This window comes from Emydura macquarii, unplaced genomic scaffold, assembly GCF_026122565.2.
Source record: "Emydura macquarii macquarii isolate MOO-44397 ecotype Brisbane River unplaced genomic scaffold, CSIRO-AGI_Emac_v2 contig_3019, whole genome shotgun sequence".
Lineage (NCBI taxonomy): Eukaryota > Metazoa > Chordata > Testudines > Chelidae > Emydura > Emydura macquarii.
The window spans coordinates 4,656,811-4,683,597 of NW_027133156.1; positions in this window are offsets into that span (position 1 = coordinate 4,656,811).

Here is a 26,787-nt window from a genome sequence, read left to right on the forward strand (position 1 = left end):
GGATTTTGATATTTTTGCTAAATAAAAGAAGAGATTTCATTCCTTTTATATTTCCACTGGAATTCATATTCTGTGCCAGACACAGGTGAACAACTTCTAAACATGGGCGGCAGCAGTCTGCATTCAGAACACATATGTGCACACATCACTGAGAGCTAGTTTTTCATATGCACAAACTAATAAAGGCCAAGGATTGTGCAGAATTATAGGACATATGGTTCTCAATTGCAGCAGGTTTCTCCAACAATTTGTTACTAAAAATATTTATTTCACAAATATAAGACATATGTAGAGGGATATAAGTAGTTTGCCACCTTTCCATGTTAATAATGAGTGTGATGATGTGTTTTAAATGTACAGCATTTGTCAGTATTTTTGAGATTCCATATGTAGAGTCTAATCTTTCAAGAATAAAATTTAAACTAAGACATTTCCATAAGCCAGCACAATAAATTGACCATTCTTTCTTTAACAGTGTATATGCTGAATGTGGGTGTGCAAAGTAAGTCATCTCATTGAAATCAGTGGAGCTACTTGCAGAGCATAAAGTTTATCAGGTGAGTACATTTATGCCAGGGTTGGGACTCAGAGGTGATGTCCTCTGCATGACATGCTAAGCCAACATCCTTTATCCCAGCTATACCAAAAGGACAAGAGACAGTTGATATGGTTTTAATCAGGCTGCGACTTTATTATTAGACGTCTGGGACTACCCAGCAGATAAAAGTGTACAGTGAAGGTAATTCCATGTTCATTCAGTATCCACCCAGGAGGCTTTCACCAGCCTTCATCTTTTTTTCCATCCAGGTCCCCCAGCAAACCCATTGCTGGGACCTTATCATCCCACCCCCCCGGACGATGGTAAAGGTGGGCTAAAAGAAAGGGGGTTGACTCCCTGCCAAACCAATCATAGAAACTTTGAAGTTCCCCTGTCCCCTGTTCCACTCCTTTAGCCAAGACCTCCTTTTTAAGTCCTTTGCCAAGCCATTTATTTGGTCACTGTATCCCTTCCCTATGGAGTACCTGCACTGATATCCGCCCCACACTTACATAATGAGTTGTGACATCATAGCCTAACTCCTTTCCCTACTCACCATAAAAAAGTACTCCCTGAACCTGCTATGCAGAAGGCGAAAAACCTTCCACTTCACCTAGGCTAATCTAGTGGTTAGGGAAAAATTCCTTCCCAGCCCCACTAGAAAGGAGTGACTAGCATGATGCCTACAGCAGGTCCTGACTAAACCTGGTATTTTGCTACCTCCGAGGGGAGGCAGAGTGGGTGCTGCTCTGCTTGGTCTGGGGAAAAGGGACTTCTCCCACCAGGCTTGCCCCTTTTGAACTCCCAGCCCCCCCAGGCCACGCCGACCCACTCCCCTTTTGCAGCAGCCTCTGACCCACTTCTCCCTCCGCCCATAAAATGCTATTCTCTCTCCCCTGGCAAACTGGACAATGTCCTCCCTCCCCACCTTAGGGCACTGTGCGGTCATTCTACTCATTTAAGTCACTGTGTGGGTGGAAATTATAGATCATGGGCTTGTGTCAACATTGAATTGCTTCAGTTTTACACCACTGTAACTCCATCAAGTCACTGGAGTAACACAGTGATGAATCAGGCTTCAAGTTAGCATTTAAAGACAAAGAGAATAATTGCACCCACCAAGACTCCCATCCAATTCCCCATCTCTACAGTCCTCACAGGTAGAAGGACTATACAGTTCCTACCTTAGAGGCTTCATTTGGAGTGAAAAGCAAGAGCATATTAGTCTCAGCTGGGTGTTTTTAGAAAGTAGCTGTGGTGGTTTGCCGAATTGCTGGTAGAGGAAATACTTGAAGTCAGGGTCGGTTTATTGTGAGAGTATTAAGGTAAGGGTGGTTTTAAGGAAATGTTCAAGCTGGTTTTCTGGGGTTAGAGGAAAGATTGGAAGGAATTGTTTTATGTCAGATGGTTTGCTGGGAGATGGAGGGGGCATTTTATGGTGTGACTATACAGTACAAGAAGAAATAAACTTATGAAACTTTTAAGGCACTTTTATGAATCTTGACAGTCCACGAAATTACAACAGAAAATACATTTACTCACATCTCAAAATTCAGAGCAGCCATTTATCTCTATCAGATACCAGTCTTTACTTGAGTAAATATAAAACAGTCCACATAAACTTCCAGAACAATGCACAAGCAGAACAATGTCATAATGTTAGTACATGGGACCCTCAAGACCCAGGATGCAGACACAAATGGCTCCATTTAGATTCAAATTTTTAAAAACATTGTAAAGCAAGAGAAGGAAAATTCTGTTTTGAAAACAGATTTCATTTGGATGTTTCTAAGGTTTTATTATTAGCAACAAAGCTAAAGTAAAACTTTTTTTAAAAAAAATCTGTCTCTTGAAAGCTTTTCAGTGCACTAAATGAACACAAAAATATACACAGTTTTCACAGTCTACAATCTCTCACACAGTAAACTAATGCTAACCATTAAAGCTTTTTTTTGTTTAGAAAATGCTGATTCATTAAAACTTGAACCTTTCATGAAAAGGGTAATTTATGACAAATTTTCAGCTTGAAAACTAAGCTAAGTACTGAGGATGGGGTGGAGGTTATGGATAATCTAGGCATGGCCAAATATCTAAACAAATACATTGCCTCCATTTTTAATAAGGCTAATGATGAGCTTGGGGATAATGGTGGGGTGAGAAGATAACAGACTTTTTAGACAAAGGGAATGCAGTGGATCTAATTTACCTAGATTTCAGTGAGACATTTGATACGGTTCCACATGGGGAATTAGTTAAATTGGAAAAGATGGGGATTAATATGAAAATTGAAAGGTGGATAAGGAACTGGTTAAAGGGGAGACTACAACAGGTCATACTGAAAGGTGAACTATCAGGTGGGAGGGAGGTTACTACTGGAGTTCCTCAGGGATCAGTCTTGGGACCGATCTCATTTAACCTTTTTATTACTGACCTTGGCACAAAAAGTGGGAATGTGCTAATAAACTCTGCGGATGATACAAAGTTGGGAGGTATTGCCAATACAGAGAAGGATCGGGATATCATACGGGAAGATCTGGATGACCTTGTAAACTGGAGTGATAGAAATAGGATGAAATTTAATAGTGGAAAGTGCAAGGTCATGCATTTAGGGACTAATAACAATAATTTCTGCTATAAGCTGGGGACACATCAGTTGGAAGTGACAGAGGAGGAGAAGGACCTGAGCATATTGGTTGATCACAGGATGACTATGAGCCACCAATGTGATGTGGCTGTGAAAGAAGCTAATGCGGTCCTTGGATGCATCAGACGAGGTATTTCCAGTAGAGATAGGGAGGTCCATGATGAGACCTCATCTGGAATACTGTGTGCAGTTCTGGTCCCCCATGTTTAAGAAAGATGAACTCAAAATGGAACAGGTGCAGAGAAGGATGATCCACAGAATGGAAAATCTGCTTTATGAGAGGAGACTCAAAGAGCTTGGCTTGTTTAGCCTAACCAAAAGAAGGTTGAGTGGAGATATGATTGCTCTCTATAAATACATCAGAGGGATAAATACTAGGAAAGGACAGGAATTATTTCAGTTCTGCATCAATATGGACACAAGAACTAATGGATATAAACTGGCCATCAGGAAGTTTAGACTTGAAATTAGATGCAGGTTTCTAACCATCAGAGGAGTGAAGTTTTGGAATAGGTTTCCATGGGTTGCAGTGGGGGCAAAAATCCTAGCTGGATTCAAAACTCAGCTTGATAAATTTATGGTGAGGATAGTATGATGGGACAGCCTAATTTGGCAATTGACTGATCTTTGACTACTGGTAGTAGATATGCCAATGGCCTGTGAAGGGATGTTAGATGGGGTGGTTTCTGAGTTATTACAGAGAATTCTTTCTTGGGTGTCTGGCTGGTGAGTCTTGCCCTCATGCTCAGGGTTTAGATGATTGCCAGTTCAGGTCAGGAAGGAATTTTCCCCCAGAGCATATTGGCAAAGGTTTTGGGGTTTTTTCGCCTTCCTCTGTAGCATGGGGCATGGCTCACTTGCTGGTGGATTCTCTGTACCTTAAAGTCTTTAAACCATGATTTGAGGGCTTTAATAACTCTGTCATAGGTCAGGGGTCTATTACAGGAGTGGATGGGTGAAGTTCTGTGGCCCGCATTGTGCAGGAGGTCAGACTAGATGATCATATTGGTTCCTTCTGACCTTTTAGTCTATGAGTCTAACTTTTTGAAAGAAAACATGTTAAAGTTGTCAAAATATTTTATGTCTACATTTCTAAATGAAAAATTCAAGTTTTTACATAAAAAACAAGGTTTCATTTTAAAACGTAAGCTAATTATAGTTTGAATAAATGAATAAGTGGTTCAAATCAAAATGGAATATATCAAAGTTATCAAATCAAAATGTCTAGCTTGACCAATTTTCTTTAGATTTTGGTTTGTTAAAAATGTTGAGAATTCTATTTTTCATCCCATTTGGGATGAAGATCTTTTCTGTATCTGAAAAATTTTCATAGGTGGAAAACTCATTCATGACCACTTCTACTAACCACTTCATTACCTTATATTTCAGCCAATCTCTAGTTGCATAGTATAAATATGGGCAGAAACTTACTAACATCAAAATTTCCAGAATGCAAATCGAAACAGATAGCTTCTCAGCTTCTATAAACCAGCATAACTCCATTGACTTCAGTGGACTTATGCTGATTTACAGCATCTGAGGTTCTAACCAGTATACTTCAAGTGATTCACTGGGTAAATTCTTCTTTTGGTTATACTTATATTATTGAAATAAAAATGTGGCCCAGTGTACATGGTGTTCTTTATGTGTTACTATGACTGTTAACATTCAGCACTCGTGCAATACTCAGAGTAATACATGTCACCTTATCCAATGTTTGGGCCCTATCCTACGTTATTCATGGAAGTTAAACACCCTGCGCAGAAATGCCCTCGCTCTCATACGTGCATATCTTATTTCTTTCCCACGTCAGTAATGAGGGTAGGCAAGAAGTGTGTTTCAGAGGTCAAGTATTCATTTACATACTGAAGTGAGTACCAGCTAGTATCTTCTTCCTTCCAGGGCTCAAGAATATTTTTTTCTGGCCCAGTACAAACTTGTAACACGGGCCCCCTCCCACACACATACCACAATCCCTCATCCCATACATACAATCTCATGAGCCATGAAAAAGGTTTGAATTCTGAAATTACTGTTACATATTCTACATTTCTGAAAAATGCCCCCCTTTGCTATTTTTGTTTAACATAACACCTAGCCTGAGAGTCCTGCAAGTTTGCTGACTATTTTGTAACTTTTTGGTCATTGTAAAGGTATTATATCTTGTCAATGACTTGATTTTTTTATTCTAATGGACCAATGTGACTGCAAACATTTTATAATTAGTCCACTTAACTTTAACACTTTATTCTTATGGCCTTTTTACTGCAAAATCATGAATTAGCCCCAAAGCTATGATCTCAAGAGCTCCAAGAAAGTTACCATTGTGTGCATCACCTAGCAGATTATTATCTCCTTGGAATGCTAAACCTTGAGAAACAAGAAATAAGGTAACATCCAACTATCTTTCCAATATTTCTTTCCATCTTGTAGTTTCTGTTAATATTGGTTTTTGAATCTCACTGTCCACTCCATGTCCACTTGACAGTGACTGCTGTAATTGTTTCCACTGGCAGTAGCAAGTTTTATGTTCTATGCTCTTTTCATGTTCAGGAAGTTTAGTATATAGTTTATGCTATTTTTTGCCAGCATACTACGTTGTTTAAGCCTCCCTTCAGGAAACATGCAACACAGAAAACAATACAGTGCTTGGTGGTAGCACTCCAAACAAGCTAGTCTCTTGGAAGTTATGGATATATATAATATACCTGTATTTCAAATTGTGCTGCCTGAGACACACCCTAGACACAATGGCGGCAGAACAATAACCTGCTCAATGGCCCATTAAGACACTCACAGAGGCCAGGGGCCCATGGGAGAAACCAAAGACAGACCTGATGAGTTAGCAGGACTGGCTCATGTGACTCTGGACTCCAGTTTGGTTCTGGTAAAATTCCACAAGCAGCGTGTAAGAGGCTGGGGGTATATAAGGCAAGGCTTTGGAATCCATTTTGTTCTCCAGTCGGGATTCAGCTTCAGCTACCTACCTACCTCTAGATCAAGTCATCTGCAACTGAAGCTGTGAAACAAAGGACTGAGGCCCATCCAATTACTAGATGCATACCAAAGAAACTTTACAAGCCTGCAAACTCGACAATTCTTCTAGAAACCTGATGTATATGGACTTTTAATCATTTGTATGTATCTGATTACTTTAAGCCTTTAACATTTCTCTTATGGTTTGTTTCTTTCTTTAATAATACATCTTTAGATTTAGTTACTAAAGGATTGGCTGGCAGCATGGTATTTTGGGTAAGAGCCAAACTTATATTGATCTGGTACTGTGGCTGACCCTTTGGGGTCAGAGGGAACCTTTTTAATAAAGATCATAGAGTTTAAATAACTGGTCTCTTTACTGGACTTAGTGGCTGATTGGGAGTCGGAGACTGGAATGCAAATGAATCAGATAGTGTAGCACTACTCTCTCCTGCTTCTTGTAAACCTTCTGAATGTGGTGATGCTAATGGTGATACTACCTGACTGTCTCCAAGTATTAGATTGGAGTCACATGATGCATGTTCTGGCAGCTTTTCTTTGTCATCAATTGCCAGTGCCACAGACACTCTATATTGAAATCATTTTCATCTTGATTTTGTTCATCTTCTTCCCTAGTTAATATATTGCCTGGCTGCAGAAAGGCCTTGTCTCATTTGAAAAACTGGAGGATAGGTTGGTGTCCTTTAGCTTCTTTTCTTTTATCTCCTTACGTTGCTGGCTGCCTGATTTGTATTTATAGCCACCACCAGATGTGGCAGTATGGGATGCGTGTGTGACTGTGAGTGAATTAGACACTTATTCACATATATTTTGGGCCTGCAAATCCTACCAGAAGAAGCAGCAGCACTAGTTCCCACTGTCTTATGGTGCTGTGCTCTGCCCCTCCCAGCAACTGTCCCTCCCTCCTTCCTATGCACAAGGAACTCTGGGACTGGCAGTTCTTGATCTTGATGTGATAGACCATGTCACAGAGAGGAGCACAAATCTCTCTGTCTCTCAGTCTCAAACTACAAGCCCTAGTTTAACTACACAAGCACACACTCCATATTCTAGAGAAGGGCCTGGGCTGGGCCAGCAGGCCCAGCAACTCACTATTCAGAATGTTGCTTGGGACTGCTCTAACACTGCTTCTGATTGGCTCCAGAAAATCTCACAAGATCTGGACAATAGATACATAGATACAGGGAAATAAGTTTCTATAAATATCCACAGGCATGATCTACGATTTAGCCTCAATTTTTTCCTCATGGTAATGGGGATTACAGCCTGGGTCGGGCATCCCAGGGCCTCCGGGCCCCAGTAAAGTGTATTCTTTTTTCCACCCATGTGGGGGCCCTGCTTCCTTCATAGGTGGTTAGATACAAAGTGGATCCTCAAGGTGGAAACTGAAGTTCTAATTCAGGAAAGCATTCCTATTTAGGACAGCAATTAAGCATGAACATTTTATTCAGGATGTAACTTTAAGTACATTTACATACTATTGCAGTCAATGGGACTTAATAAAGTGCTTAAAATTAAACATGGGCTCAAGTACTGTCCTGAAGAGACTGAATAGGCAAAAAGGGGGAATCTTCTACAGATGAAGGGCAACAAAAAACAAACAATAGAAAATGCTGAAGGTGACTGTGCTACTCCTAACAATAAGGTGTGGAAACCATCATCAAAAGATCTTGAGAATTCAGATGAACTCAAGATAACCTACCCAAAATAGCTCTATGAGCCCCAACTTACAGGAAAGAAAGGGGGTGCAGGGAAGTCTGCTGCAGTGCTTCCATTATTCGAAACATATGTGATTCTTGTTTTAGCACCTTTTTAAAACAGTGCCCCTTTTAGGTGTCAAGCTCAATAAAACACTTGTTCTCCAAAACTCAGAATGAATTAGGGAGAAGAGGAGAAATAAAAGCCACACTTTTTATAGTTACATTTTTATTGAAATTTAAACACCCGAGTGAAAGAGATTTACATAAAAGAACCTGACCTACATGATATATGGTACATGATTGAAAAATTGCTTTTCAGTTCTTCATGAAGTTTCAGATTGATTGGCAGGTACAATGTAAAAACAATATATGAGCTCTGCTTTCATTTATATTTGCACCCTGGCATGTCACATTGTATTATATATTTTTGTTTAATATTTTACAACGGCAATAATCACCTCCAAGTACATTAGTTCAGTATCCTTATAGGGTATAACCTAACTTGCTAAAAGAAACAGACTTTTGGTTTCCCTACTTAACCCTTAGTATGCTTATGCTCAGGGCTTTGGGAAATTGAAAAAGTGCATTGAAATTAATTAAAGTACTCTTACTGAATTTAGTGGGCTTTCGATCAGATCTTTAAAGGGGTTCCCACTAATTTTGAAAAACACCTATGGGAATTAGGTGTCCAACTCCCATTAACTTTCAATGTTGGACTTTCAAAGGAATTTTATACCTACACATCATGAGGCAGTTTAGGAAATCCCACCCCTAATGGCATAAAACATGGTGTAACTATACAGACTTAGAACTGTTTGAAAAAAGGCATTTCTGTTCCATGGGGAATTCTGAAATTTTGACATTTCAGATATTTTATTTGGTATTTTATTCTCAAAATATCAACATCTTTTGCAGAACAAAATTTCTGATAAATTTCTTTTTGGAAATGTCAAAACAAAACTATTTCAACATTGCTGATCAAAACAAAATTGTTTTATTTCAAAATGTAAATTCAAAATGAAATTTCAAAAAATTTGAAAATGTTGTTGTCTCGACAGGTTGTCAAAATCAACATTTTCCTGTAAAAGTTCAATGTAAACAAAATGCTATATTTCATCAAGAAAATCTTTTGCTCAAAAAATGTCAACCAGCTCCAATTTATAAGTATAATGAACGCTATCTTCATCAGTAAAATTAAACTGTCCCATGTTTGATTAAATCTTCCATTAAACTGGCTATTTTAAAATGTTCCAAAATTATAATTAATGACTTATTTTGCTAGCATCAAGATGGAGCTACAGTGGGGTACAGCCCCAATCTATGTAAGGCGTAGTGGGAATGTCTTATAAAGTTGGATAAATGCAAAAGTTTGCATAGTGGGTAAACTGAAAGAAAGAAACTTCACAGATGGCAATTAATACACTGTAGCAATAGGGCCACTCCTAAACCGCAGGGAAACTTAAAGGAGCCTGTTATTCCATTCACATGTATATGAGCTTTGTGCATGGAAATTCCTAGTAGTTTTGATGGGATTTTCCTCATATTTATTTGGCATAACAATAGGTGGAGCGAACCCAAAGAATCAGTGTTTTCCAGGCTTCTTCAGATGTGTCAGGTGTCCTTTCTCCTTAGATTGTCAGTATACTTTTTGTGTTAAAAAAGATCAGGTAGGGGAGAACTCAAGTCATGTAAGTTCAAAAGAAAAACAAAAAGAGCTGCTCACCAATAGACTGAGGCTAATACTGAGGAAGATGAGCAGACCTGACCAGAGACAAGTACCATCAGGGTTAATACAGAAGAAAAATAGAATAGAAACAAACCTACTAAGTTTGCTGGTATTCATGACCCCTTTTACTCATAAACATTCAGCTGAGTGAGTTCTTATTTACAAGAATATCCTTGAATACTTTTCATGTAAAATCAATAGCAACAGCAAAATCCCTAGTGAACTCTGTGGAGTCTCTGGCACTCCTTCCTGAGCAAGGTAAAACCTTTTCTTGGGGTGGGAGTTTTGTTTTTGAAGTTTTAGATTTTATTGATTTGCTCTTTTTTGGTAAGGGTTGCTAGGGATTTATTGGGTACATAAGGGTGTCAGTGTTGTCAGTGTCATTTTTATCGTGGAAAGGCATTTTTAAACAGGAAGGTTTTGGAGTACCTACTAAATTAGCCAGATTCTGGATTTTCTTGATCTCCTCTAGAAGATTGTTCAGCAGTTGGTTCCCCTCAACAGAGAGTGCTTTATTCTCCAGCTCTCACACACTTCATCCTGGTCTTTATGCTCTCCATTGTTCTATATTAGCGCAACTCATACACTGAAATCCAGTCTTAAGGTAGTTGAAGCTTGATCCATTAATTGCTTTTAAAAAATAGGACCAAAGCCTAAATCTGTTCTCTGGAAGAACACTGGGTGGAGGAATTTGAGCATGGGTTTGAAATATTCACAACTGCTTAACCCATGGAGAAGGTGGGCAGCTGCATTCTGTACTAGCTAGAGCCTGTCTATTCTCTTCACATGTAACTTGAGATGTAGTCAGTTATAGTAATCCAGCCTGGAGGTGACAAATGCATGGACACTGTGGCCATGTTCTCACCTGGGAAGAAAGGGACAAAGTTTCCTAGAGAGTTGAAGGGGAAAGATTTTTAGATGCTGATGCTACTAGTCATCCAAGCTTAGTGAAAAGTCAAACACGACCTCAAGGCTTCTCATCCCTTTGAACAACGGGGGCTATATGCCTTCAGTGTCACGGGAAGGCAGTGTCTCTGTTAGTTCTTCAAAACATTTCCCCTTTCCAACCAGCATCACTTTGGTGGTCACTGTGTTCATCTTGAAACAAATGCTCTAGATGCAAAAGCTGATTCGTGTAGACCTTGTGACATTTTAGTGGTGGCAGTGGTTGCATCAGAGAATCAGATATAAAGCTGAGTGTCATTGGCACAGTGTTGGCATTTGAGCCCATGGCATCTCACTGCCTCTCACAGTGGTCTCAGGTTGGTATTGAAGAGAAGCGTGGATAGTATGGAACCCTGCAGGACCCCATAGGTGAGGGCCTTTGGAAAGGAGAAGTTACCTATCGCCACTCTCTGAATTCAGCTGGAGGAGAATGACTGGACCAACTGTAGTCCTGGGCCATAAACTCTTTGCCATGTCACGTAAATGTGTTAGTAGCAGTACCTTGTTTTTTATGTCAAATGCTGCAGAGAGGCCAAGCAATATGAACATGGACATTTTGTCTGTGTCTATTGCCATAAGGAGATGTGATTGGAGGGCTAGAGTGTAATGTAACTCTTCATTTCCGGGTTTAAGAGGTTTGAGTGTAGCTGAACTAAACATTCTGAAATGGTACAAAGCACCACTGGGCAACCTTAACTCTGCATTAACAAAGATTTTGGGCAGTTCATATCTATGTATCAGGAAAAGTTTTTTTATTGTAGCAGTCACTTAGACCTCAGTTCAAGAAAGACGGGCAGATTTGTAATGTATGTATATGCAGGTAAATGTAAAATACAAGGAAATGAATATGGACATATAACTATTGTACCTGATTTTAGCAGAAGAGTTCTGGATTTTTCCAATTTCCCATCTTGTACTATTGCCAACTGTCTCTCAGTTTTTAGAGAAATGTTTCCTGTAAGTAGTGCAAACATGTTTCAGGATCCAACCTCAAAATCTCCTATTTTACTTGCAAATGGCCAACAAACATATATCTGTTTCTTACCATGAAATATGGGCTTACTGTTTTTTTACAGCACAGATTGTGGTTTATTAAGAGGTACTACAAAGCATTTAAGTTTGCTAGTGGGTCTTTTGATTAAACGCTATGTATTATGTTAAGGCAACATAATCATGAAATAAAAAGTAATTTTACATGTGTACTCTATATTCATTAAAACTTTCTGCTAAATCCAAAATCGTTTTAGGAAATGAATGTATCACAGTTTTACATTAGAATAGTCTGTTTTAAATCCATGTAAGTACAAGACTGACATTGATGGAAAACCTTTAAGAATGCCTTTTGCTCACTAAGCACAAATTTGCATGATGGCAAACACTTTCTCCATTACTGCTGATATTAAGAGGCCTTATTCATCTATCTGACAATTTTGTTGCTTTTCCCCCCTTCTTTCTCACAGTTGTTTGCAACATCAGGAAGTGGAGATCCTTCATTTAGCTGTCATCTAGAACCAATGACTTAGTCTGACACCAGAACACAATTTAGAGGAATGAGATTATTGTCAGGGAGAAAATAATTCAAAATATCCACAATTAAGGTATGTAAAATGTATGGCAATTCTAATGGATCTGTGGATGTTGTTCATATTTTTCTCCAATTGGTGCAGACCACACTTTATAACATATGTTTTAAGTTACACAAAAGTACATTTTATGATGTTGTACTGAAAACAAGGCAATCTGCAGGACAGAATTTCCCCGCAGCAAAAAACTATTTTAGCTATGTTTTGTTTCTATATTCTTGATTTTTGGGGGGATGGAAGGAGAGATGAGGGGTCAGTCCTTCTGTTAAAACAAATATTTATAATAGTCCATGAATAAATCAGAACTAAAATGAATCAATTGCATATTTATACAAGCCAAAAAAGCTGGGGAAGAGCTAATATAGGGAACATTAAATTCCTGATATACACTAGAATGACTCGCTCTGTTTACAAAGGTCAGACACTATTTAAGACTTTACCAATAAATGCACCTAGAATTATAGGTTGACGGGATTAAACATGCTTAATACTTGCTGGTACACCCATGCACTCTTTCAGTATACACAGACCCATGGCTACATTGAATAGACAATTATAACAATTAATACTCAAAACTAAAGGACTTCAAACTGTCCATGCTATCCGTTGTTTCTGGCATTTCTGCTTTATTTGTGAAGATAGAAGCTACTCAAATATTAGGAAGAATAGGGTTAGGAGGAACTGTGGGACTCTTTTCAGAAGCTGATATTCATTCCTTTGCTATTTTGACAACAAGGCATACTGTAGACTCCAGATGTTTTATTCCTCATCCACATCAAGCAAGATGTTCTGTGTTAAGAAAATCTCAGTAGTAAGAGCAGATGATTTAGAATGCAGTGCTAAACTGCCTTCTGCAAAAAGAAATTACCCTAGAAAACCAAGGTGATGGTGATGGAATTTGCCTCTTTTCCAGTTTAACTACAAGCTACAGATCAATAGAATGAGGAGCAGATGTGTGGGCCAAAGGTCTTTGTTAAAATGATCCTCTGAAAGTTATCTCAGTAGTCATCACCATCACACATTGTCACAACAAGGAAAAGAAGAAGGAGGATCAAAAGAAACCCTTAGGATGCATATATTACTTAATTCACTCAAATAAATTTATGCATTTGCAATAGCTGTGACTGGAGATGCACATAGTCTGTTTAAAGAAAGGATCTCAACACAGGTAACTTCAGAAAAGACATACTAATTTGTATTCCCATTGAGTCAGAGAAACTAAAATGTTCTCAGAGGTTTCACAGGCCCTATGAAATGCTCTGTGTGACCTATGAGATAATTTTATATCAGTGTTTCTGCTGAACTAAAGAAAGTCCACTCAAAGTGTATTTGAAATGGAAGATTAAACCTCACTTTTGGTGACAGCTTTTTTGCGCATCCTGATCCCAATGTTGGCTTGTGCAGGCTTGGGCCCCCTTAATTAGGTTAGTGCAGTCTTAGGTTGTTTTAACTTGCATCATCTGCAGACTTCCCTGGCGAAGCAAAATTTTGGCAGGATTCTGCTTTATCAGTCACCATCTTTATGTATGACTATGGCCAACACCAGAAGTGACATCATCATCAGGACTCTGGCTTTTTTTTTACCAAAACTCCATAGCAAGTTTTTAATCTTTTATCTATCTTACGTAGAGTTTTATACAGTCACCCTTCACCATGGTATCTGTGATCATACCACATAAAAATCAGCAGTGATGGAAAAGTCCCTAGTGGACTTCATGGTGTCTCTGGTTCTCCTTCCTTTTCAGGGTAAATACTCTGCTTAGCTTATTTTTGTTTTATTGATTGACTTATTTGGTTGTTACAGGATTTTATATTAGGGGATGGAAGGGATATTATTGTTGTGACTCATGAGTGCCTTTCTTGCTATGGTGGCAAGGCTTTTTCAAAGAGGAAAATTTTGAAACATTACTTAAAAACAGTTGGAATCTGTATTCACCTAATCTCATCTGGAAATTCATTCAATAGCCAGAACCCCTTAGCTGAGAATGATTTTTCCCCAGCTCTCCTGTGCTTTGTCCTGGAGTCTGTGATATGCATTGTCAAAGAGGAGTGCAACTTTCTCACTGAATCTTAAATAGAAATTTGCTTTTTAAATGTAGCTGGGCCTCGATCAATTAAAATTTTTGTTAAACATTATCTTGGATAAACATCCAAAGAAAGTATCAAAGGTATCCTTTTAACCACCATCCATAGAAATTAATGATTAGCCAAATAAAAGAATGCATTGAAATTTACTCAGAGCCTGATCCTGTACACCAGTGGCACAAACTGTAGTTCTAATAAAGTCAATGGATCTGTGGAAGTCTACACTAGATGAGGATCTGGACCTTTATATTTTCTTTTCTTTTCCTTTGTTTGTTTAAATAAATACATATTAATTATATACAGAAGCCCTACAACCTAATAATCATTAGTTATCTGATTTCTTATAGGTGTCTTGGAAGGAATTGTTCTTGAGGAAGGATTTGAAGGAGATGGGAAGTGGCCCTATAAATCAATGCAGAGCCATGCCTCATACTGTAGTTCATGAGGCTCATGCTCCCATTCACCTCTGTGAGCTGGGCTCCGTGGCTGGACTACTTTTTCCATGGTACAATATGGTGTAACCTTCTTGATGAAAGGAGGCAGTGCCTGATAGAAATCCCATGGCTATCATGCATTATGGAACATGAAGTTTGGCTGGAGGAGTCTATATCATAGAGGAAAATAGGAATACTAGGCAATTAAATTACAACTTCCTTCAGGAAACATATCTGAATGTCTGAATCCAAATATTTCCGCTTTAGGCCAAATCTTACCAGTTTTTGGATGTTCAGTTTTTCAACAAAATATTGAACTTTTCTGTAGGAAGCAGAGTTTTCACACACTCACAAAAAGGGTTTAATTGAAAACTCAGTTTTTCATAAAAACAGTTTTGATGGAAAAATGTTGATCATCCCTAGCTCAGGGAGCACATTTAATGTACAAGGGCAGCATGGAAGAAACCGCATAAGTACTTATACCTCAAATTAAAAACTTCTTAAATTGTTTCCATATAAAGAAAGACTAAAAAGATTAGTACTGTTTATATTAGACAAGAGATGACTAAGGGGGATATGATAGAGCTCTGTAAATCATGAATGGTGTAGAAAAGGCAAATAGATACATATTATTTACTCTTTCTCACAACATAAAACCTAGGGGTCACCCGATTGAAATTAACAGGCCACTGTATTAATATAAACAAGAGGAAGTACTTTTTCATACAACTAAACTGTAAAACTCATTGCCATAGGATGCTGTTATGGCCAAAAGTATAACTTGGTTAAAAAAGAACTGGAAAAGTTTGTGGAGGATATGTTCATCGATGGATATTAGCCACGATGATCAGGGACACAACCACATGCTTGGAGTGACTCTAAACCTCTGACTACCAGAAGTCAGTAGAAGGAAACAAGGGTAGATCATTCCATAATTGCCCTGTTCTGTACACATCCCTTGAAGCTCCAGCATGGGCCATTATCTGAAACAGGATACCAGGTAGAATAGACCATAGGCTGACCCATTATGGCAGCTCTTATGTTGCTATGTCCTTGTTCGCTATCAGTCTTCAGACAAATATCTGAAGCAGTATAAAGGTTATTCTGTTTCCTTTAAAATTCTTATTCACTCCCCTCCCCTTTTCCTCACTAGATCTCAGAGAAACATTGGCTTTAAACCTCAAACCAGTTCAATCTGAGTATGATTTCCTAGTGCATCTTAATCCTTAATTCTATACTTACACATACCCTTCCCCCATAAAACCACATTCAGAAGAAGACTATAATCAAATGGTCATACTCTATACACCACCTTATGGGTGTAAGTCACTTCACTAGTTCCTATGCATAGGTTTGTTTGACATGTGGCACAGCTTCTTGGCTATCTGGCACAATTTTAATTCATCCTTCACCTCATGCCTCACATTATCAGTAATGTAAATTATATAGTATTTACCTACTATATGCCACTGTATTATTTTCAATGTATACAACATATTTACTTAGTTTAAGGTAGTGAACATTTGAATAGATGATGAGCCACCATTCTTCATCCTATATTTGGGGGAGAGGGAAGCAGGGTAATATTCAATGAGACACTGAATTTTCACAAAATATGTGAACAATGAGAAAGAATGAACATACCCCTAACAAGCTACCCTTAACTTATTTCTTAAATTAGCTCCAATCAAAACTTTGCTACATCCAATGGTGTTCAGGTAGAGTTATACTGCAGAAGCTGAGCAATGAAAGATGGAAGATTACTGTAAATTGAACACTGACTGATTTTAAAGAACGAGAGAGAGAGAGAGAGAGAGAGAGAGAGAGAGAGAGAGGTTTTTGTTCCAACATATTTTTAATCTATTAACTTTCACTGAAATCTATTAAAGTTTTTTTTTCAAATCCAATTCATTTTAATTCCCATGATACATTTCTTGCTCAAACTATTATTTTCAAAATGAGATACACTTGTCTAAGCTCAATACATATTAATGGTAACCAACAAATTGTCATTCAGAACCAATATACATTAACTTTAACTGACACATTTTTTAAAATTAATGCATATTAACTGAGACTGGCATTTTGCAACCATAGAAGACAGTGAAACCAAAAACAATTACAGGGTTTTTTTTTAAATAAGTGTTTGCTAGTATGGTTCCATTGAAAAACGTGAGCTGTATTGTTGCTTGAGTGCTTGCTACATTTTGAGGTATTTCTAAGTTTGATATCTCCCATGGGCATGAAGGGATCAGCTCTATATTTATCACTACCAAAATCTTAATTATAAGACTATAGGATCTGATTTAAGCTGTGGTCATCTTTGCTATTTTTCTATTCTAGGGCTGGTCGGAGACCACTTTGACCTCTGATGTAAGTTGGCAGTCTCAGGGAAGATCTAACTTACTGTCAGTGGTTTAATCAAATATCAGCTATTCATGCCCAGAGAAATTTCCCATATCAAATATGAACGGTGGGTTATTAATCCATTTTCTTGTCTCTGAGAGTGGCCAGGCCCAGAGGCTTCAAAAAGGCTTCATAATTGCCGTAGAAAGCACCTGGGTTATATTACAAAGGGTGATGTCCCTTTATAATTTTTTTCCTGCCTATGTAATTGTGGATATTCTTATTATCCACATAAATAGCAAATCCTTTTTGACTCATGCTGGCTTCTTTGACTCACTATTAAGTGGCAATGAGTTGATTGCATATGGTGTAAAAAAAAGGAGTAATTGAACCATCAACGATCAACCATCAACACATTACCTCCTCACTAATATATTTGAAGAAAAATTAAATCAAAGTAAATTAGTAATAACCCCTCATAACATGGGGAACAGAGAACAGAATTTGGCCCTAGGATTACTGACTGTTAATTAATTTAAGCCATGTTGGTTAGGTTAGTTAATTCTTATGCTGTTGCTCAAAGAGCATAGATGATCAAATGCATTATGCACCTCTACAATGTTCTGTCCTGTACCAAGTGTAGTACATAATGGGATAGGATTCCCATGAGGGACAAGTGTCTATTGTTGCCATCTAGCCATTTTGTTTTAGGTCTCTGGGGGATCTTTTCTATCCTGTTTTCACAGGTCAAAGTCAAAGATGATTCTCTCAAGGAAGTTGCTAGGTATTTGGAGCATTTTGAGAGCATTGGGTGACCATTTGAGAAAGCAGGACTTGTTTAGTTAGAAAAAAGATCTCTTCTGTCAACTTGAATTCATTCCATTTGATTTTCTCAGTCATTCAGAGATGCTTCATCTGAATGGTGTCCAACTTCTTTTCAATCTTGACAGTGAGGAGGCATGTTTCAGTCTCACAGATCAAAATATTGTCCACCAAAGTATTATATATCCTAATCTTTGTCTCCCTACTTATCTGGGTGCTCAGTTTGCAAAAGACATTCTTGATGAGGCACCCCATTACTGACAATGCTTCATAGTGTGAACTTCAAGTTCTTTCTCAATGCTGCCCATGTTATCGACCACAGAGCTCAGGTGGGTGAAATCAGCTACAATCTCAACTGTGCGATCACCAACTAAGATGCTAGAGACTGCACTGTGTTCAAACCCACTGACTGGAAGAATTTTCCCATATACAAGAACACAGTGTGAGGCGTCATCATAGAGATGGAACATTCTACAAAGTTTGTCAGGGAGGCCTGTGAGTATCAAGATCAGCAAAAGTGATTCCCTATCCCTTAATATCCACAAATGCAGTGTGAATGGGGCAAGTTTAATTTTCATACTTTCCCAATAATCTGGTACATTGTGAAAATTTGCTAACATTGATTAGAAGATTCAGAATAACAATAAGTAGTTCAGGCACACTAGTTCACTTCTTGCCTTTTTAATATGTTATTTTGGATGGTGAATGGGAAATTTGGTTTATGAAATTTTGACCATTGCGTATAGACTTATGGGGAATTAATCAGCCTTTATGTTGACCAGATCACATGCTCTGCCTCAAGCCCTCAACACACATTACCTTTGATATTGATCACTTCTTTCAGTAGGCAACTTTCCCTCAGAGACCAACAATGTTCCTACATGGGCTTTATGAGGATTATAGGTCCATTCTATGGACCATCACTAGGAGGGTCACACAGTTACATCTTGTTTTTCCTCTAGGGACTCTTCAGGTCTGAGACAATGAAAGCTGGCGAAGAAACATTTGAATTCCATAGATTTCCAATTTTATATATTTTATTTATTAAACTAAATAACTAAGCAAAACAAAAAATAAAATATAAATACAAATTAAACTAGAACAAAGTGGTTAATAAAACATCAAATTAATCCAATTGTCAGGTTGATCAAACCATATCAAATTAGCCCACAATTTCGTAGAAACTCTATGTAACAATTTGGGAAGACAGTTGTGCTCTAAGACCCACATTGATAGGGCTTTACAATCACAGTGCCAATCAATACATTTAGGTTTCAGAAAAAAAGCTGAAGGAAAGGGTCAGATCACTCTATGGTTGAAACTAAAGTTAAGACAACAGATCTGAGACCAGTTAGGACAGCCAACCCGATTAATGGTGGTTAAGTAACAGCAAATATCTTCTCTCTTCTCTAACATAAGATTACAATTAAATATTTCAATGTAATTCAAGATGACAGGTTGTTACACTTAAAATTCAAATGACAAATTTAAGTTCAAATAACATGATTCTCAGGATTAAACATACAACTCTTAACCAATGCAATATGTGTGTGTGATGTTTTTGAGAACAAACCTGTTTTTAACCTAAGGGTGTTTTAGGTATTTGATAAACTATTTGATACACACAGTTCTCAGATAAATTTGGTGGGTAATACACACATAGAATGCAGATGTAGAGACTAATAAAGATTGGGAAAGAAAACAAAACCAAGAAGATGGATATATATGTAGGATAGTTGTCATGATTCTTGCCATTTCATACCATTTCTGGAAGTTGGTGCACAGTTAAAACTAGCTGGTGGTTTTACTGACTCTGACATTTCATGTCAACAAACTTGCTGGCTGGATAGAGGTTAATTACTGATAGATGTCAAATTTCACAAGTGGCATGTTTCTAGACTCCTACTTCTTGATGACCATTCAGGAGACCTCTTTGTCAGGCATGATGGCATCTCATAACCAAAGGCCAGCAGCCAATGGCCATAGCAGAAGTCATTGCAGGCAAGCAAGCCAGAAGTAAAGGCCAACAAGCCAACAGCCAGGAGGCAGCGGTAAAGCTAGAAATAAGGTTTCTTCTTTTCCTACCAATTTTTGAAAATGAAGGCCTGAAGTTCCTCCCTCTTGGACCTCTTCCTCTGGAATGCCTTGGTGAATCCAAATGGGGCACTCTCCTTCTCAGGTCATTGGCATCACACAGTGGGTTCCAATTAGGTCACCTTTATATAAATGAAGAAGCTCCTCATTCCAGGAACTTCAGGCTTGGCACATCCAAAAATGTGCTCAATCAGTGAGTCAGCAGGCCTGTAGACATTTAAAGGCATGGGTCAATCCATAGGCATTATTTCAACCATCCTAAAAGTCTTACCTCAAAAATCATTCAAAAAATGCAAAGCTAGTAAAGAGCTGGAACTGAAACCATTGGAACACTCTGATCATATGTTCACTCGGTCACGTGCAGCAAGGAACAATTCCTGTTTCATAGACAGATGTTTATAACTTCCTATTTATATTTTGGCACTCAATAGCTCAACTTTAAAAAGCATTTGACACAAAATGTAAATAAAAAGTTAGAGTTTGACTTGGTCAAAGTAAAAGTCTTTTCCCCCTAAAATCACAATTTTGGGATTCAGTTTTTATATGCAGGCCTCTCACACCACCAAGGGCCAAATTAATCCCTGTCATAATTCCACTGACTTCCATATAGTTGAACAAGCAATAAAATTGAACTTGTGTTAGGGATTTTGATATTATACGACTATTAAGGGGTGAAAGAGATTACTTTTTTAACTATAAAATTGTTAAAGACAAGATAGGAATTGTTCACACAATAACAATTCACTACACTTTTAGACAAAACTGGGTATACTGGGTCAAATCCAATGGAGTAACATCAGGGATGAATTTGGCCCAGTGGGCAAGTTATTTCACCTCCCTGTGCCTCTGTTTTCCCCATTAGTAAAATTACGGTAATGATACTAAGCTTCCTTTTTAAAGCAAGCCTATCGATGTAAAAGTACTGTCTAAGAGCTAGGCATTTGTTATGATAGCACATATGCAGACGTGTAGTTTGTAACATACATTGGGCCATTCCATGTCACTGGATTTTTAAACAAAGCTTCCTATTTAAATAGGGAATTATGTGGGAAATTTGATGTATTATATGGCCTTATTCCTTTGTCGTCTGAGAAGCTTAAGGAGACTGGCATCCAAATCCTATTAGAATTCGATGGAAGCTGTGGGCCTTACTCTCTTAGGCACCTTCCAACATCCTGGATGAAATGTATAGCCAGAACTAGGGATGGGCTTTACCACAAAATTCAGATCTACATCTGAATTTTAGCAAAGTCCCTGGGTTTTCAGATATAGGCTTTTGGTTTGGGCTATCAGAGAGAGATGGGCCAGATGCAAAGAGAAATTCTGGACCTGAACTTCCTTAGGATTTGAGGCATTCAAATCTAGGAGTTTGGTTTAGATCTATCTCTAGTAATAAAATATCCATTTTCTCTATATTTGAGGATCATGGCAAAAACTACCATATCAAGTGACAATGTCCTGAATCTTTTAGTCCTCCACTCATGAGATTTTCATAGCAGGTTACACTGTATATTGGCAAAAACTACACTCTCCTCAGATCAGACACTTCCAGACAAAATGTATTTTCAAGAACTAATACATAGACATCAAAACAAAGCAAATTTGGTGAAAACACATTTGGTGATCTATATACACATGTGCCTACACCAATTTTAACTGAAACCACTTTTAACTGTACAAGCTATTAATAAGTTTTAAATAGGTGCACTTTCACAGAGACTAATATAATTTAATACCAATGATATTTACTGTTATGAGATTTTATAACATTTTTTCTTTATGTCACCTCCTGGGCATTAAATTGGCTCAATTCTCTAAAAATCTGGCTGTTTGAGAACAATAGGTCCATTCACAAGCAACATTAACCACTTAGCAATTTATAGCTCTTATTTACACTTAGTTTGTCCAATATATGCAATATAAATCTTCATCTGAAACCAGAGAAATTAATATATATGAAAATAATTAAATTGAACAAAATTTCTAAAGGGACTTTTTCTCCCCTTAGGTCAAAAGTGGCATTTAAAATGAGTATAGGGAATAGATTCCCCAGTAAACAGAAAATACAGTTTGCTCAAATGTTTTTTAAAAAGAAGAAAAGTTATTTTTCTTAAATACTGTATTTAACAGCAAAAGCCTCCAGAAAAGATGACCTAGAGATGTGGGGGGAGAAATCTCCCTGTTATGCTAGAGAAGTGAATCTGACAATGTTATCAGCAGTGGCAAAGCTCCAATTTTTAAAATTGTTTCATTTAAAATCTAAACATTGAATCCTCATACAGTGTTTACAGGCTTCTTAGCCTTCCCTGATTCAATTTAGAGGAAACATTTATGGGGTTCAAATTGTTCCTGGCAATTCTGAGCTCTGTTACATTTTAAACAAATTTATTTCATCCAAACCTCTACCACATATAGTCCTGAGAAATCTAAAAATATCCAAACATATCCCATTTGTAGACTAGTTTTGCTAGTCAGTGGTTCAATTGTTCTTCCCTGTTCAAATAAAGGGTGGTTTAAATTGATAACTGTGAAATATGCATTTCCAGCAGCACTGGCACAAATAAAACAATTCTATAATCAAATAAAGTAAATCCCTCAAAACATTCACCTATTATATGTGAATTCCATACTCTAATCAAACTTTGGATAAGTTTAATATGGCATGATATAGATAAGTAAACTCTACTGGTTTTTTTTCTTGTTATTTTACATGTGAAAAAGTCATACAATTCAATAGCAACTTCCTGTTACATTAAAGACATTATAATTAAATGCCACATAGATTATTCTTGAAAATCTTTTTGCTAGATTTCTCATCTACTCATTTAGTTACCTTTGTTATTTCCCTTCCCCCACCACTCCTCTTGGTGGTTATTGTGTCATTATTATATACCTATAGTTGAAATGACACAGCTATAGTAAATTTTACCCATTCATTCTGCTTTTTGTGAGTTTTGTGCAGTGAACGAATCTCAAGTAACTTCATATAATAAAATGTATACTTTATATATATTGCTGTCAGAATACCTATTCAAAGGACATCTAAAGGTCTTATGTAGAGTAGCATGTGTTATCTTCAAGTCTTTTACTCTGTGTCTTTTCTAATTATGCAGATTGTCAGTACTGGTATGATCTTTTTAAACATTTAACCTTCTATTAACTCTTTCAAGTTCTCATTTTCCTTTCCTTTTCAACATATTGCTTGTCCTTTTAAGAATTTCCTTCCTCCCATTTGTCACCAGTCTGTCTGCTCAATTTATCCCTTTTAATATGAAATCTTTTTTCACAAAATCTTACTTTCATTTCATTCTTACTTTCCTTGCATCTCTCCTGTCTCCCTCTTTATACTTTTTGTCTTTGTGTTACTCTGAATTCTTATACACAGAATATTGGTTAAGCTGGTTCACTTTGCTTTTACTCTCTTCTACTTTGCCAATATAGCTGTGTGTTATTTTATGCTATCCTATTCAGCATGCTTGTTGTTTGTCCCATTTGTTAGTTATTTGGTGCCTGATTTCAAAGATGACAGGCACCCATAATTCCCACTAACTTCAACTGAATTGTAGATTACACAGCATTTTAGAAAATCAGGCCTTTAATGTTTACCTTTTTTAATTTAGTTTTTTTGTTAGCCAAAACTTTAAAAAGTATCCACCTTCCACCTCTCCTACTGTCTGAGACCTTCACAATTCTTTTATTTCACTGTTCAAGTGATTGACAGTACCTCCAATTACTGTAACTTCAACTAGCAGGTGAACAGTAGAAATTTAAAAAAAAAAAGAAAAAACCCTCATAAACTGATTAAAGTTAAACTTGGACATCATCCCTCTTTCTGGAAATTTAAAAGATATACACACACTGTAGTACAATTTTGCTTGCAGCTGTCAAAACAAGCTGTCAGTTCAATTATCTGGAATGCCTATTAGTCAACTTTTAATAAAGTTTCAACTACTTTTTTTCTTCTGTTTAATGAATAAAGTCCTTCTCCACACCTTTTAAATATGTTTCATGGCCCTTATGGAATTCTGAAATTATGTAGAAAATATTGTTTAATTTACTCATAAGTTACATTACAATTTCACATGTTATATGAAACTGCAATCGTTTTCTGTTTGTGGGCCTTCCTGCTTACTATTCCTGCTAGTCCCTTTACACTGGAAATAGCACTGTAACTTACTGTTAGTAGTAACAATATCTGTAGTGGATGATTTGATCATTTAAATTGTGGGTACTATGGTAGTGATGCCACTTCCCTTACAAAGTCTACCTTCTAACTGGAGTGGGCATTTTTGTGTGCATGTTTGAGAGAGGGTGGTGGCAGCTAGCTTGAGACTGGTTCAATTCATGGGCCTTCCCTTCATCTGGCTCAAAGGGTGGGGATTGGGCAGGAGCTCCTTGCCACAGGACTGGCCAGTTCCAAAGGAGCTGAGATGCCTCCAGTAATCCCCTGCACACAAAAATGGGGAGGGGTCCTACCTGTCCATTAGGGTAGAGAGTGCCATTCCAGACAATACAGTACCCCTTCTTCCTCTGATGGAAATGTTGTTGGGGTTTCTTTGTCAGAATTTATGTCCTTCTAGGCCTTTCTGGTTGCAGATAGTAAAGCATGCTGGGGGATCAGACAGAAGGCTGATTTTGTCACCAAAGTCACTGGAGGTTTGGTGGCCAGGACTAGCTAGCTTCTTTGGCTTTCTATTCCCTGCCAGCTGCTTCCTCAGAGATATTTCCCCTAGCAACAGGATTCTGCTTTTCAGGCCCGCTTTTCCCTAGGCCTGCGGATGGAATTTAATTCAAACCTCCTAGCAGAATCCTGAACATCAAACTTTACTTGACTCGTAATTCCCCATCCCCTCCCAAATGCCACAGGATTCACCCTTCTTACCTTTTCTGTTTTCAGGGGAGTTCTAAATACTCCACTGAGGGGAGGCTCATTGTCTTCCCAGCTATACAAATAGCCTAAACTCATTGCTGATTAACTTTCCCGAGCATAAACTGAGTTTTATGAACTCCCTGAACCTTGAACCAAAGATTCCATTTGAGTGGGCTTGAGGTTTGATTGGACTATTTTACAGAGGTCTATAAGCATCTGAACCACCAAGATATCATGGGCCAAATTCAGCCCTTGTATAAATGGGAACAGCATCTGTCAAATGCATAATGAGGTATTAGATAGGTGTTGTGTGTCTTTTTAGAACTCAGAACAAACACACATAAGAAATACCTTAGAGAAAAGTAAGCCTGGTGTAAAATATATAACTTGCAAAGTGGCCTCTAATATTGGATGTCCAAAACTAAGGAATGAAAAAAGAGATGCTACTTTTGAAAATATGGGTCTTAATCGAAGATTAAGTGGGCCATTTGGACAAGAAATTAATGCAAACAGTCAAAAATGAAAAGAATCACCACTATAACCTATGTGTTTCTAAGGAAGTATAATGTTTTAAATGGTATTATATTGTATTATTTCTGTTTTCTTGTATGGCCACCTCCCCCTTGCACCGTAGTACTTCCATGCCTTTAACAATGTATTTATCCTCACAATACCTGTGTAAGGTATTCCTGTTTTTCAGATGGGGAACTGAGGCACAGAAAGATTGCACAATTTAATGTCACACCAGATTTCTGTACCAGATCTAGACATTGGACTTACATTTACTGAGTCATAGACATGTGCCTTACCCACAAGATGATCCTTCCTCACTTGTGAAATGTATGTGGTCATGATGTAATTGATGATGAATTCATAATGTCTGTGCACAAGAGACAGGATAATAGTTGCATTAGTAGCTTTAATTTTGACATTTCCTGACTTCTGTGTTCTTAACTGTACTTTTTTTGTGTTGTTTTTGTTTGTTTTGTTTTGTATGGAATATCCCTTTGAACTGACATTTTACCAATGGAACAGCCATCTTATCCATCATCTGAAAATGGTCTCCATTGGCCAAGGATAAAGTTGATTAAGGAGGATAAAGTAAACTTACTAGTTCTAGTATCTTTAACAGTTTCTTTTGGCTCATGGTTCAGCATTTATTCAGAAAAACATTACAGGAAAAACAGGATTCATTGTTCAAACTTGGAAAGTCCTGTGCTTTTTTAATAGTTGTAAGACAAAGTTGTTGGACTTTGATTCAGGGGGCTAGCGAGAGCTGCCACCTGTGCCAGGACATCCATACTTCTTTTTTAGTGTACTAGTTCAAGCGAAGTTAGCATGAGTCTGTCTACCCAGGCTGGGAGGCATGTCCCCAGCTGCAGTGTAGACATACCCAAAGGCATCTACAGAAATACCTGACAGCTGAGTAGGTGTTTTGAGGATCTAAATTTTGGATTTAGGTGCATAAAGATACAGTGAGGTTTCTAAATCCCCTTTTTGGCTGTACCCATTCATGACAGTTTGTAATTACACCTACAAATCAGGTAGGTAGACATAAAAATGCTGTTATTTGCCCCTGTGATTGGTCATACACTTGTCCCAAGTGTCAAATTGTTGAGCCATCCTGGATGAATATCATGATACTGTTTTGTTGTTATTACATGAGCTTTTTTTTTTAATGTGGAAAACCTAGATAGTCTCACTTTAACAAGCAGATTTAATAGATATTGTGAGAATAGATAACTAGCCTAGATGGGAGACTTTGGATGGCATGAAGAAGAATCTGTAAGAGACAAAGGGACCAATAGTATCTGTAAGCAACAGTGTCAGCTATATGAGGCACTTCGATTCCTGAGCTGCTTCAAAGCTACTGCAAGAGTTTAAACCTGAAGTGGAAGGAAATTCACCAGTCCTCCTATCCACGGACAACTTGTAACAATTCCCTGATCAATTAAAATAGCTTGTGCATGAAGGAGGTGTGGAGTAGAATTATGTGAAACTTC